This window comes from Halyomorpha halys, unplaced genomic scaffold, assembly GCF_000696795.3.
Source record: "Halyomorpha halys isolate HHAL.00 unplaced genomic scaffold, Hhal_1.1 Scaffold299.1, whole genome shotgun sequence".
Lineage (NCBI taxonomy): Eukaryota > Metazoa > Arthropoda > Insecta > Hemiptera > Pentatomidae > Halyomorpha > Halyomorpha halys.
In genome coordinates, this window is record NW_027107963.1 from 1,513,776 (window position 1) to 1,529,761 (window position 15,986).

The 15,986-nt window shown below is 34.3% G+C and overlaps 1 long non-coding RNA gene across 3 annotated transcripts in view; it reads right to left on the reverse strand.

The window, feature by feature from the left end:
* LOC106680922 (uncharacterized) overlaps positions 1-15,986 on the reverse strand; it is a 42,757-nt gene that overhangs the window by 25,933 nt on the left and 838 nt on the right. Inside the window, exons 2-3 of one of the 3 annotated variants that reach the window (XR_010843139.1) lie at positions 14,705-15,872; positions 4,466-4,672 (exon numbers count right to left, since the gene is read on the reverse strand). This is a non-coding gene — a long non-coding RNA (uncharacterized lncRNA). Of the gene's footprint in view, positions 1-4,465; positions 4,673-14,692; positions 15,873-15,986 lie in introns of those variants that run through there. The other 2 variants (XR_010843140.1, XR_001343166.2) reach the window with 2 other exon arrangements.

Sequence of the window (15,986 nt, forward strand, 5' to 3'; positions counted from 1 at the left end):
AAGAATTTACGGAGTTTGTAAAGCAGTCCCGGGTGCCAGACTCGATCAAAAGCCCAGCTATCCTTAAAACACAATTCATCAAACTACTAACTTTATGTATAATAGATAATTTAACGAAAAATTGTGTATCCGAAAATTCCGATGCCCCATTGGATCTCCCATTGCCCCGATTTTTGCAGTTATTTATTTAGAAGATTTATTAGGTTCAGTACCTAAAATGCCATTTCATATACATTTTATGTATAAGTTTGACGATAAAATAATTCGGTTTGCGGCTCCCTAATTAATGGGATTTTTTTCCGCGGTGCCCTTAATAATAAATGATTTAGACAAATGGTGCCATTGTTAGCCCCCGGCTATCATGCCACTTATGTACAAACCGCCTTCAGCGGACAATGTTTTTCCTCATCTTATAATGCCATCAGGCAAAACAAGATAAAATGTAAATATGTGTATATATAATTTTTCCTAGATTAAGTAAGTGTATATAATTGCAATTTATTCAAAATTAATAAATAGGAGGTTAGAAAAAAAAACTACCAATACACACTAACCCTCTATTTCAAGGACTAGCAACAGGAAACTTACCAGATACGAGATGGCATTTCGAAGGAGCTTGGATAGGGACCTCTTAAATTGATTTTTAGATTTCAATTTTAATGGAGAGGTATCATTGGATGGCCTTAATCTTCATGCCTTCATCATTTTTTTTTTATACATCTCATTCGCTGGTTTTAAAATATTATTTACAGTTGTGAATAAAATAAATAAAGTAAAAAAAAAATTGAGTAACGAGTAGTACAATTAAATGCACAGACATGGTATACCCCCTAGTATTCTACATAGTTGCATTAAATTTTATTCGTTGTGAAAAGAATACAAATAGTAATAACAAGTAACGTGTGAAGATACCGATATTTTTGGACACGAATCGAATAAAATAAAACTCAATCGGTTGACAATGAGAAGGAAAATAACGTTTTGTTGTGAGGGATGTGGGCCAAGTGAACGAGCATAGGGTCAACGCCCTGGGTGGATCGTAACACTGCGGGCAGGAAGCAGGTAGCACTAGCGTAAGAAAGGAGGAGACGGGTCTCGTCAAAGGAACACATCACGTCCAAGGGTTCAGTTTAGGATAATCAATCATAATCTGTTCAAAAGGGCTAACCGAACATGAGAAGTGCATTCCCAAGAGGGCAGGTAGGCAGGTAATAAGGAAGGAATATCAGCCAAGTAAAGATGAGAGAAATACTTGAATGGGCAAATAGAAAAAAGGTAACTGGTACTGTTATCCGAACTTAGGAATTCGTTAATCTGCGCATTGTAAGATACACACCTTTGTAATTACGCAATATATGCCTCTATGAAATATAAAGTTCCAAAGGTTTCCTTTTTTCCTTATAATATTAACATTAACCATAATGGATTTTTATTAGTATATTCATTTTAAATTGTAGTTAGTTGAATAAGTTCTAATATTTCTCCCATTATAGTTAAATAATAGAAAAATAGGAAATAATAATGGAAGATCCTTAATTGACCATATGTAATAAATAAAAGGAAGATGGTAGGTGGTGGGTGCGGTCAAAAGAACTGAATTAGTAATTAAACTATTTATTGGGAGCAAACGTTTCGCCTCAGGGCTAAAAACGATACAAACAACTAAGATAATATAACAAAGTAAAATAATAGATAACATGATAAAAAAGTAAGCTAAGGCATGGTTGAAAATGATTTAAGATACGTGAAAATTTATATAAAAATGAACAAAGCAAAATAAACAAAACAAAATTACATTAAAGAAAATAATCCATTATTTTAGTAAGCACAAGGTAGTTTCTTAATTTCTAATGTTGGTCACCTTTCACATGACCAGGAAAAAAAAATTTCGAACCAGGAGAATTAGTGTGAGGGGTCCTATAGCCTTGGAGACCGGGTCAAATTAGTCCCTCCGTCCCTATGTTCATGCTTTTAGCCTAACCGTCGAACTTCACCTGAGTATCGAAACGATGTTACGTGTTGACTCTGTGCTGTGGCAGCCCCACGGAATGAAAACTCGACCTTCCCTCTTAGTTAAGAAGGTTAACGTGTAGGACAACCACAACGTATGTCATAAATGACGGGGTAGCGGATAAACTAAAATAGATAAATAAAATGCTGATTAATGTTGTCTGTGACCAATGCTGACACATGATTTTATAAACACAGAGAAGATTAAATTGAAATATTTAAAAACGATACGAACTTTATTTTACAACCCAGTACTAGTAATGTTTAGAAGTAGTTTCCAACTTGTAAAAATCAGGCAACCCAAATCCCAGACATTGAACTATGCGCGGGTCTTCCCAATTCCTGACTCAGACAAAAGTTTCCCTAGTGGATTCTGAAGCACTCTTGTAGTGCATTTACCTGGTTAAACCTTTCAACTAATACCAAGTCCAGGCCAAAAATGTATTGTAAGACACCCAAAATGCTCTCGCAGCCCACCTGACTTGAGAACCATTCTTTGAATATACTGTACAAGCTACCACTACCACGTGGTCCCCTTCCCGTTCTAACCACACATTCCATCGATACCATTTGTTTAAGCGTTAAATAAAATAACACTTACCTGATTAGTGTTTGATTTGTTTTGGAACATTTTTAAATTTGCTTGCACAGAAAAGGTCAAAATAAAGAGACCCTAATTTGCTCGTGATGTCGCAGTTTGTTGACGTCACGCCAGGTGGGGAGGTAATGGTGGGATGCAGGCTTGCAACTGTTGAAATCGTAATTCCCATTTTACAATACCACCCCTTAAGTAGCTCGGATTTCAGAACGATTCACTATATATTTCCCGTTTTCCTCCCATACCAATTACATTTGTATAATCATTTTCGGTTTCATCTATCAATTTATACTTTGTAGTATTTTAGATAAACAGAAGTATAGTGTGGAAGCATAACGGAACGTAAGGTATGAATCGATTTACAACCTTCTCAGAACATGTGGAGAACACGTACGTTTTGGCTAATGTAAATAAAAGTTAATTAAACGAAAAACTTCTCCCACCATTCAACTGTCCACCATAAAAATTTTCGTCCTTGGACATTTCCGCCCTAGGCGACCACGTTGTTTGTCTGAACCGGCCTTGACAGTCATATACTTCATTTTCTAACCGTATTATTTCTAATGGTGTAGATTTGTACACTATAGTTGATTAAGCTGATCTAGAGGTAGAGGTGCAGTAAAACAATAAAATACAGCAATAAGTAAAACGTAATATGTACTTCCCTTTCCTATAACTTGTATTATCGTAAAAGTCAATACCACCAAAATCTTAGTAGCTTTTCCATTTTATTCGGAAATCTAATTCTGTAGCAGTATTATATATCTCCACTTGAAACAAAGAAAAGACCAAATCATCAGCAAAGAAATGTCGGACTAAACCCACATTATAGAAAAATTTACCATTCGCAATTCTATAATGTTGTTAATGTAAGTGTGACAACATATTATCTTGATCTGTTTCCCTTTTAGGAATTTTAATGATTGGCAGTAGTCAACAGTCGTAGTATGATTAGTATCAGAAAACGGTAGTATGATGATTATGATGGGATATTACGGAATCAATCATTACAGATAATAAAAATTATAACATTTCATCCAGAAAACAGGAAAGCATCCACATCACATAGAAAAGAACATATTTTTTCTTCAGTGTTGTAGTCTTTTGGAATTTGACATTGCCGAGAGGGACCAAAGTAAATGCGTTTTTCGATTACGCAATCAATTATCATGTCGTGATATTAACAAAGTCGATAGAGGCATACCATTATTGATTTTATTAAGATCACATCATTATGTTGAACCTTATGGCATTCAGGTAAACATGCAATTCGTCTTAGTGTTGGTCCATACAAATAATACTTTGGACCCACAGAGGTTTTGTTCATATTATGATGGAACGGCATTGGAGGATTCTTATTTTTTTTTCTCAAACTTCCCAGCGTATCAAGGAAATCGAATGAGATACATGCCGAAACTAATATTAGCCGAAATTATTTGTATTAATTTCTGTCAGTACCTCCGCAAATGAACTAAACTGTTATTTATTTATGTAACCCAAAATCTCATACTAAGAGCTGGATACTTATCCTCTCAGTGGAATATGATGTAGTTTATATTTATTAAATTGTTAAATATCTGCTGACTTTGCAAGAGTTTGTTTATTTGAACGAGCTAATTTTAGAAATTATGAAAATTTGTTGTTGTGGAACAATCGGTTTTACAATAATTCTTAAATTTCCTTTAACTTTGGGCCGAAAAATATCTGTAACAAGAAAAATAAACTGCTTTTTTGAATTAGATACTGTATCATTTTACACTAATCTCAAATTATTCACTAACTTTGGACGAATTCGTGCGAGCCGCTTTCGATAATTGTAAGGCATTGTTTTCTGCAATGCCTCTCATGTTCCCCATGTTTTTAAATGAAACTAAGTAATAATAAAAAAGAAGTAATTGTTAAGTTTTATATTTTTCTATGTGATTAGAACAGCCATTAAACTGAAGACGATTTCTGTTGGGTCAGTTTTCTTTATGTGATCGGTTTTTTGTTTTTACAAATAAATTCCGGGTTATATTGACATAATCATATCCACTTGGTTGTGTACCCATCTTCTAAATTTCACTAAAAAAACACAATTTTTATGATAACGGATTGTTATTTTAAATAAAGTAGAATAAGACCTATATGGGCATACAGAGTTGAGCTTCAGGGCTTCACTGAACCTTTGAATTCCTCTCATATCCAGTTCTGACAATCCCAAATCCTTGGGAATATTCTCAATGCTCCCCATTTTGTGACAGATAAGATCATCCATAAAGACCTTAATGTTCCATCTGTCCCGAGCCAGATATCAATCCTTCCATTATAAACTACCTAACCACCCAAACTTACTTGTTTCCTCTTCCATCCCTGACAATCCTCTGAGGCGCCTGAAATGAAGATGGCTCGAGACCTTCTAATATAGAAATATTATTAGAGTACTACCGATGGGTAGTTTCTTTACATGCATTCATGAAACCATTATGATCTTATATAAAATTTAATAGATAACATTTTTACGCAAATAAAGTTGTAAATGTCAATAAATAAATTTAAAAAAAGTGTTTATGAAACGTGCAAGTGTATTAATTTTTAAAGGTATTTTCCTCGACTAAAAACGTATGCAGCGAGGAAACCTTCATTTGCCTAAAATTGTTGGAGTCTATTTATGAAGCAGCTGCCGCTGAGTTGTGCCTTTCCCCTGGCTTCAACAAGACCCAACCTTTCCGTTAGCATTCCTATGGTACCGCTATCGAACCATACACAAGTTGGACTGCTGGCCTCGAGTGGTAGCGTAGACATCCTCGCAGCATTGATCCCACGTCGGCTATACACTCCATCAGAGCCAACTCCTACATCAATAGTTATGACGTCACGCCTCAAGGTTCTCCCTCCATCTGCCGCCTTCGATACGGTCTATTCCAACCTTATGCAAATATAACTTGTTATCGTGGGAACCAAATTGATAACGGCGGCTCTTCCAAAATTATTAGAGAGCTGAGTTTCCATACTGCGCGTATCGGTCGTATTTACAGCCATCAGTTGCGCAACTGTATGTCTGCATTGATTATTGATTTTAAACCGCACAGCAGTGAGTAGAATCTGTTCGAATTAGAACTCACATCACTTCAGTGTAAAATACATCGACATGTAATTCTTCGAATATTTTCCTAGATTCTAACTAACCTGACGATTCATAAAATTATGAAAGCCAAAATAAATCTTCAGATGGTTTCGTAAGGCAAACATTCAGAGGACTTCTGTCCCCAATTCATAAGCAGTATTTTTGGCTAGATTGGAGATATTTCCCTCTAATTATGTGCCTTCTCTTGAAACAATACTTCGATGCCTTTATTGTCCTGTATTAAACATCATATTATGCTAAAATTAATGTGATTTTTACTCCATTGTAGGAGAGATTTGACTGATCATTAGTGATTTCGAAAACAAACAAAACGTTTTCTTCTTCAGCTCGTAATATAAGGTACATCATTTAGTATTTGAGAATAACAAAGCCTAACCGCATGATTTTTTTTTTTCAAATAATGTGATAACATTAAAAACCCTCACAACTCCAACTATCTTTTTTTAATTAATTAGATAACGTTTCGGACTTACTGCTTTGTCGTTTCAATTTTAATTCCTTGAGTTAGAAAACTCACCAATTCGCTGAGAACTTGACTTTCACCGAACTCCACATACTTGTCATATTTTCGGCATCACATAATGTTGCCCGTTTCGTTTTACAAACAAGACTATTTTGGAAATACTGCGTAGTTCAATGAAATTGTAGTTTTCAGCGAACTGATGGGTTTCTTACAGGAGAAATTAGATTTTAAAATGGACAAAAGAGTATATCGGAAACTTCATCTAATTAAAAATCAAAGGATGGTTGAAGTTATAAGGGTTTTAGATTTTCTCAGAAATTATTAATAATAAGTGAACCCGAAGGTTCTATGCAGACACCGCGTTCTCTACAAACATCTGTCCAATGACACCCATCCAAACCCAAATCTGCTGAATCAGTCTTAAGGTAAACCTCCAATCTACGTTTTGAATTTTTACTCCTTCAGAGATTGACATTTTAGCGATCCGTTCATTACTATGTCCCACACTGCAGAGGTATAACCTCATTTATATTTACCGGGTGCAGTTCCCCCAATTCAGCGTTGTGTATCCTTCTATATTCTCAGGCTGACCAATCCTTTTTCGGTCCAATACTTTATTTTCAGAAACCTTAAGGCGCTGTTATTCATATGGTGTTAAAAGCCACATTTCGCATCCTTAAAGAACAGTGAGAAGGATGTATTTGTAAATTCTATCTTTTAAGTTTTTGGACGGAATGAGCACACTATTCATTTCGAAATTGAAAAATAACAAGCATTTGCCGCCTTTAATTTCGCTTCTATTTCCTCAAAAATTTTCTTTTTAGTAGATTCCTTAGAAGATAAATAGTTAAAGCTGTCTACTTCTCCCAATTTATTTCCACCAATATCTACGTCACCGAAATTGCTTACGTTGTAAATGAGTAATTTGAGTCTGAGTGACAGCCCTGGTGAGTAGATGAGGTGTTTAAGTTGGTATGACTTTGACTTAACAATTTTATTCTGTTCTGTATTTGAGCAGTGAAAGATAGGTGTGTTTCTACCTTCATGCCGAGGTATATGAGATGTTTATTGGTTTGTATTGTCTGTATAAAGCATACCTTCACCTTAATGCCATGAACACTTGACTTTTGGTTGGCTGGTTGGGTTTGAGTTGACTGTATAATTGAAAAGGAAACATGATTGAATGAAAAATAAAATTCTATTGTTTAAGTTACAATTACAATTAGTGTAGGGGGTGACCGAAATAAAACATTTATGATTAGATGGTTAGTAAATTTTGAATGGCTGGGCTATGGAATTGTAGATAATGAGGTGGTTGATGATGATTACTATGTGGTGGTGAATGTTAATTATTGTCATGTGGACTTACTTCATTCTTCTTTCTTCCCTCCGCATTTCTAAGCCTCTCTCCCCTCTACTGCTGGGAACTACTCCAGTAACTCTACTCACTCATGGTAGATAATACTGATGAGTGAACAAAAAGAAAAGATGTACTGCTTCTCTGGCTGAAGAAAAGATGGCTATCTCATTAGTCTGGGTTCCTTCTCTTGCCACCGAGAGCGCTTGAGGAGTTGAGATTTGGCTGTTGGCTACATGCGGCGCTACTAATCCTATATATGACAGCCTTTCCGATTCAACCTTTCGGTTGCCGCAGGTTACCCGGAACATTGTCTGTTCGTTGAGTTTTGGTGCTCTCTTTGGAGTTTTCTTGTATGAGAAAGCGATGGCGTCCGTTTTTTGTGGGTTGATCAACCCACAAAGTTGATGTGAGTGTTTATGTTTCGTAATTTGTTAGCGCATGGCCTTGTCTGCTTCATGCTTGCCGAGTATATGGCTATGTCATCAGCGTAGGCAGATATTTGAGCATCGCCAAATTTCGTCCCAACTATGTGGGGTGAAGGAACTGGAGGAGTAATACGTGATAGCTTGTATGAATTACAATTACGAATGGAAAGACAACCAATGGCCGATTGGCATTACTGCCACTCTGTTTTTATAAAGGTGCCTCTATAAATTTGCCAAACTATGACTAATCGCGCAGGCTCAAGTGTGTGGATCATTATTTGGATTGGCTGAACTTGGCCTGAATTTGTGGGTGATCCATTCAAAGTCGGTTTTTGGGCACAAATCAAAGAGCGCTCGTCCTGCTGTTTTCAGTTAGCTTTATTTTAGAACTGCCAACCGATAAATATTAATAATCTTCGAGTTTTAATGAATTGAAGAATTTCTCCAACCTTTGGATTCAATTATTAACTCTTGTTTATGGTTGTATATTTTAAAATTATATCGATTTGGTATAAATACATTGTTTCAAATCTTGTTAATCAACTTTAGCGGTTTATTTTCGGCTTAACACAGCACTAACGTACATTTATAAATAAATAATATGCCTAGGTAGTAAAATCAACATATTTCTGAAAAAAAAATCAAGAATAAAGGTTGAATTAATAGGTTATGTAGTTCCATTTCTATGAATTTTTATTACTTGCCACCTACTGTGCTGATATTTACGTTTCGCGATTCTTTGTTATGTTTATTTTTTAAGCATGTAGATACCGACGTTTGTTGCTTCCTTTGTTTACCAAGCATTAGCACAAGTCTTGGATTTGTGGCTAATGGCAAACGTGTAGATCTAGCATAAACCGGAACCTGTTTAGAGTAATATCGAATCTATTTATTATTATAATTGTTTGGGTGGGGGGATTTTTTAATAGCTTAAATAATAATTTTTTGTAAATATTTTTTTTGCAGCTATTTCAACGCCTTCCTGGAGGCTATCATTGCCTCGGCGTTAGCGCCAATAGTTCTGTAATGGTTCGTTTGTGCCATGGCCCATTTCATGGCACAAACAAATTATTACGAGGTGCAAACCTCAAACCCACGACTTCGATAACTTCGTAGATACAGTATAACAATCAACACTAAAAGGAATATCTATTACGATAACGCATATTGTTGTTTGTCTATACGAACAATACAACAATTTTTTTTTTCCGTTCTGGAGGCATTAGTAGTTTTCTATATAAAATGTAAAGTGAGCATGAGTGATGCTTATCTTTGAATCTGTGGCATTAGATTTATAATGTATGATACCATGATATCTCATTATCAAATGTAGCACGTACTTTAATAACCTTCAATAATTCATTATTTTCTAGGTTAGAGAACATTTTCACTTTCACCTTCCAATCAATAAGGTATTTTCAGATCAAACATTAAAAGGGATAAAGTAATTATTTGCCCTTTCCTTCTGTCAATATTTTCCACTTCTTTGACAGGTATAATAGTAATTTTTGAGTAATAATATACAGCGGGGAAGGATGAAAAATAGTAGATATATATTAAAATTGATAATATGAGCTTTCCTACATGCTCTTGGCAGACGGCACCGCTGCTTTGGCGTGCTATGCCGATTTTGGTATGGTATTAACTTTCCGAGACTATTATTAAAACGATTAAAACAATAACGGCGAACAGTGGCTAATAATAATATAAGAATACAGAATGTGAATTAAAAAAATATTTACAATGATGGATCTAACCGTACATATGTTAACCGTAGATTTAAACGATAAGTTTGGTGGTGGTTGCGCTCCAGGAAGAAAGCATACAGTGAGAGTAAAATTATTTGTAAATAAATATGTGTGGACGTTTTGGGCTAAGTTCTTCATCACTGCGATGGGTTCAGAGGTTCGTATATCTATGTACACTTTACTTTGATGATAGAACATTTGTATTTATTTATACTTACATATTGCTACAAGGTTACTGTTTGCAATCTGAGAGGCCCGATATGTTCCCTATGACCGGGAGCCCTTTATTGCATGTTTATAGTTCGATAAAATTAATTGTGAGACGCTTTGGAAACATGTGATATAATAATATAATGTAATTTATAACAGTACAAAATTTAGTCCCTATAGGAGCAAGTAAAGAAGAGAGAATGGTTGCTTCTCAGGATCCTGCGGTGATGGCTGACGATCGCCGTCTCATGTGCTGCTGATATGTAAGGTCCCAGGGTGCCGCCGGCTTCTCTTCACGTCTTGTTCTGCATTTCAATGAGCTTGTGGTGGTGTAAATTTGACCGTTCCAGTGGTTCTTCCAAGGAACACTGGCCAGCATGAAAAAAGGTGTGATTGGTGGTCGAAGGGGGACCAGGCTGTCGAGAAATATGACGTGCCCCAGTGACTTGTGATTTTACTTTGAGGGGGCACCAAAATGAGATTGAATCAATTTACAAAATCGGATGTGTAAATCCGACAGCTACAATAGATAGTAACACATCGTTCATAATGCTGTGTTAAATGTAAAAAGTTTTAACATGCTAAATGTTGTAAGTATAGGATTGTCATCCTGTGTGGCCACTTGCCGCGAATCGGTGATTTGTACAAATGCTCGGCAAACAAAGGATCCGTCCAATTGCAGTATCAATATGCTAGTGTTTTTCAGAGACGCGAGAATGACGGACGTACAAGTAGTTTCAGCCATTGCACTGGGATTATATTATTTTTATATATAAAAAAAAGAAAATGAAAGGAGATTAAATGAAATTAAATTTAAATAAATGAGTTTATATATAAAACTTATTATAACAAGTAACAACAAACACTTTCAACCTCTTCACAGCCCTCAGTTGTAACTATACTCCAACACAATGGTGGAGATGTTACACATGAGCTCTCACCAACCCCCTTTGATCTGGGTCCAAAACCCGATTCTCGACGGATCGGCAACCTACTCTCAAACGAGAACAACTTGTATCAGCCAAGCAACCCATCCCCCATGTTCGCACATGTGGGAGTTCACCACGGCTTAGCTAGCGTGTTGAGATACCTTTATAAGTATAGGATTGTGAGTCCATGCCAATTGTTAGGAGGAGCTCTTAGCGGATTTTCTGAACAACTTGTTTTGTAACCTTTCCTTCCAAAATCTTCCAGAATTTCATGTTTTTGTTTATTTTTCAGTTTCGATTAAAATAATTTGTTACAACATAGCATGTTAGTGAGTTAAATATGAAATTTATATGAACGTTTGGTCACTAGAGTGTTTTATTGGTCTTCTTACTTGTAAGGAAGAGACACAAGATGAGTTAATAGACAACTGTATTGAAATTGTTTGCTTTGCTCTATTATAATTTTCAGATATGGAATTCCTTTTCTAAGAGAATTAGTAATAAAATCTAAAAACTGGAGATCTTCAGTATTACCAAAATTGTATGGAGCTAGCCTTAAATCTCTTTTGAGAGAAAAAGAAATTTACAAGCTAATAAAATCTGGAATAGCTTCGTCATATCATTTTACCCCCACCTCACTTGTTCCCTCTCCTTTTTGTTTTTTCATTACTTTATTATTATTGTTTTTATCCATTAATATATTAATGGATTGAAAAAATACCTTAAACAAAAACGATATAGACTAAACACGAGCTAAGAGCAACTAACCTTTTAAAAAGGACAACAGACAAAATGGTCTGGAGCTCAGCTGGTCTATTACGTTACGTCATTCTCCATTTAGCTGATATATTAACATAATCCCAACCATGGTAAATGTGATATCGTTTTAACATGCTAAAAGAAGAAAATATTTCTTCATTTACAACGCCTTTTTCCATTTAAAACCCTTTAACATGTTTTTTTTTTTTGTATCTAGTGATATTTACAACTGCATTTACATAAAAATACATTTAATAAATTTGATGTAAGATCATAATGGAGTGATACAGGAATGTAGAGAAAGTACCCATTGGTAGCACTCCAATAATTCTAGATTAGAAGCCCTCGAAAACATCTTTTCAGGCGCCTCGGAGGATTGTCAGGAATGGATGAGGAAGCAAAGTTGGTAATAAAAAATAGTGGGTTTGGATTGGTAGGGAGTTAATAATGGAAGGAATGATATCTATTTTAGGATAGATTGGTTAAAAATATAACATTAAAATCTTTATGGATGAATATATTTATGACGAAGTAGGGACCATAGAGGATTTTACGTAGGATTTTGGATTGAATACAAGAGGAATTCGAAGGTTTAGTGAAGCCCCAAAAGCTCAACTCCATTTGTCCAGATAGGCCTTATGATTGTCATGTAGATCAATCTTTTGTAATCAATTGAAAGTTTAGACTGTTTTTCTAGTAAGTGCTGTAATAGTCGAAATCGACATGCAGTTGCATGTCTTTTCAGTCTTGTGTGAGGATCCAAGTTAATCGTTAATGTCCAAATGTAGTCCAAGGTAGCAGATCTGTTCTACAGGTGTAAGATCAACATTATTAAATGAAACTTAGGGCAGTCGGTAGGTTTCTCTTCGTAATAAACCTACCGACTGCCCTAAAGTTGATTTGATGGGATTTATTTTAATTCTCTAATTTCGACACCATTCTTCGAGGGTTGTGATATGGGATTGGAGAGTTTGATATGCAATTAAAGGGTTATTATTAATTGAATTTAGCATGTTAAACTAAAGATCATAAATATCCCTATTGTGACAAATTAAAACGCAAATACCTTAATGGGCATGTCATTCAGTGACGTTAGAACAACCATTTTTTGTGAGGGGAAAATTATACATTTTCCAACAGTTTTTACCGGATCCCTCAACAATACCTTAATTTTCAAAATTGTTTTGGATTTTTATTTTCCATGTTTGTTACGAAAGTTAACACTTGGCAATTATAATTTTCTTTTCTACTCAAACACAACAATCTATTTATAAAATCCCAATTTCTTAACTCCAGAGGAATTGGTATTAGATTTATATTTTAGAAACTCTTTGAGTAAAATGTTTTATCCATCGTCCTATAACATTCCTGTATGATATAAAAAAAATCAATAAATACCAATTACAACAAGAAATATTTAGCCAATAATATTGAATCCAAATATCGATATAGAAGATGTATAAAGATTTCGATATTTTCAGTAAATAATACCAGTAATTACAATATTTATTATCGATATAAAAAAATTTTAATATTTTATTTTTAAAATTTCCTAAAATATCAAAGTTTTTCACTAATTAAATATCAATATTTTATTTTATTATCGCTGCCAAAGTTTGATCTCGATATCAAACAGAAATATTATGATATTTTGACTTTGAGAATGTCAATTTCTGAATTGGATATTATTTGTCTATAATCCATAATGGAAATAATTGGAATATTTATGTTTTTTTAACAATTTATTCAACTAACATATCCAATTGTTTGTTTAATAATATTGGTCGGTTGTTCAAATATTTGTTATGTTTATGTTTTGGTTGCCATAGCGTTGCTTTAATTTTCCATTATTACGATTTATTTATGTTTTGCTAAAGTATGATATGACTCCTGTGATTTGCAATATTATTGTTCCATAATTACAATTTCTTTAATTTGTTAAATTAATTTTTGATTATGTATAAAATCGATATCGATATTGTTAACTGATATCGAAATCTATATTTCGTTTCCTATATCTCATCTATGTTTTCTGTATGTAGTAATTCATTAAGTATTTATGAGACTTCTCTGGCGTGGAATTCTAGTAACATGTGGTATCCTTTTTACAGAACAGCCTTCCCTAGCTCATTCTGTTTGCAATATAGTATATTATTATGCTTAGAAAGAACTTTTAAGATCCTTCAAAATAATACGGAAGTTATCTATGCTGATTTTAAAGTATCAGTTCCAATCACTCATCTAATCATTATTGGCCTGCTGGAATGTTTAATCATTCGAAACACTTTTTGATAGAAGCTGATTTATCAGTTCTTGTTTTTCCCAGTGCTGATTCAACATTTATTATCTGCTTTCCGGATCAGAGAGAGATTAAAATTGTTATGAAGTAAAAGTCATCTTTCATCCAACAACATTTTGATTTGACTAGTTTTGGAGAGAGTCCTCTTTGAAGATACATTTACTATGTGGTTTTCTTATTCGAAGGCACCTATTTATATTTTCTGTTTATTATTTTTTTTCTGGGTTATTTCTTAGCCTTCTTACTTACCTCAATATTTTGTTTCCTATTAATTTTACGTCACAGTATAATGAATGAAATATTTCTTCCTACGTTTTGGACATAGTCCTCTTAGTAGATACATTTACGATGTGGTTTTCTTATTCGAAGGCACCACTTTATATTTGCTGTTTTGTTTTTTTTTGTTTTTTTTAGTGATTTTCTAGCCTTCTTACTTCAACCTTTTATTTATTTATTTATCAATTTTACGTTATTAGAATATTTCTTCTGACATTAAAAACAGAGTTCTACTAGTAGATATATACTTTTTTTCTCGAGTTAGTAGTTTTTTCATGAGCCTTATTCATGTTTTTAATGAGGTAGTGATTGTAAAAAAGAATAGAAAAATAAAATGGATTATCTCATTTAATTATTGTCCATTATAGTCCCTTTATAGTTGTAGAACTCAAAATTTAAGGAAAAATACTATCAAGAGGCAAGTAGAGTATTTCGTCGAAAATTAACATTAATTTTAAACTAAACATGTTAAAATTTATCCTCGTTACTTTTCTACAAACCTTTTATTTTATTTGTTTTTCCATATTCCACAGTTTTCCTTATCCATTTCACTTATTATCCGGCTTTAAAGAGCTATAGCTGTTCGTCTCAAACCTTCTGATAATTGTGTCGTTGCATTCCAAATATTTAATATTGATTTTTTCAATATTTTTTTATGAGCTACAATTTAGGCAAAGCAGTAGTGGATGTGTGCGCTTGCGTGCGCACGTTTGTGTGTGCGTGTGTGTACGCGATCACGTACCTGTACACTAGTCAACATGCGCTAAAATTTTGCATAAACGTAGATTTGTATCAGCTTTGAATGCATTAGGGGTCAATACTTTAGCCATCAAATTTATAAATTGGTTGAGCCATATATTCAAGAAATCGTTACATAACTAGAGACGGACAGACTATCCTTCAATACAAACATTTTCAGGATTATACCACGGGAGAATTTATAAATGAAAATCTCCTAAGCATTCTGAGAGCAGGGCCTGGTACTTTTCTTATAGAGTCTTGTTCTGGGTCGAATTATTTAATACCCAAAACGTCCCATGTTAATCCGCTCAACCAATTCCAACCAAGGAACGGGAACCCAACAGGACATTACTAATCCGGGAAGAACTGTTAACTATTGATTATTGTCTTTCGATTGGGACGGAACGAAAAAACCATGGGTACCTCACAGGAAACAGAAGTTTGTATGACAAAAATTGTGGTACGACCCCATTCCTAATTGCAGCTCCAATATTAACACACTCTAAGTGCATAGTAGATTAGCAATTCGTTTATGGAATGATTCATACGATACCCCTCTTTTTACTGAGTGAGTGATCATTCATTTGAGAAAATTGTGGCTCTCTTTTCAGTGGACATGACCTTCATTCCCCCTACCATTGCGTTCACTCCATGTTTTTTACTAACTAAGGTGGTCATGTTAACCATGACCTCTATACTTCACTTTGTTTTACTTCGTCGAGTTTTTCTAAAAAGTGTATCATAGAAACAAGATGAGTGAATCATTTTGAGTTCATCCCTGAATACTTGATTTTACTTATCTGTACAGTAAATTTGTCAACATAATTTTCAGGGACTCTGCCGAGCAAGGTTGAAATTCAGCATAAGATGTAGCAGGTTCCATCTCCCACCCCTCTCGCGTATTCTTGGGAACAAAATCCTCGTCATCTAAAACAAAACATCCTTAACATCTAGAAACAAGCTTTCAATGCAAATCATAATTTACACATATACAAAACAATTCAATACACACACTAAATTAAAAGATCGTTTAAATTAATA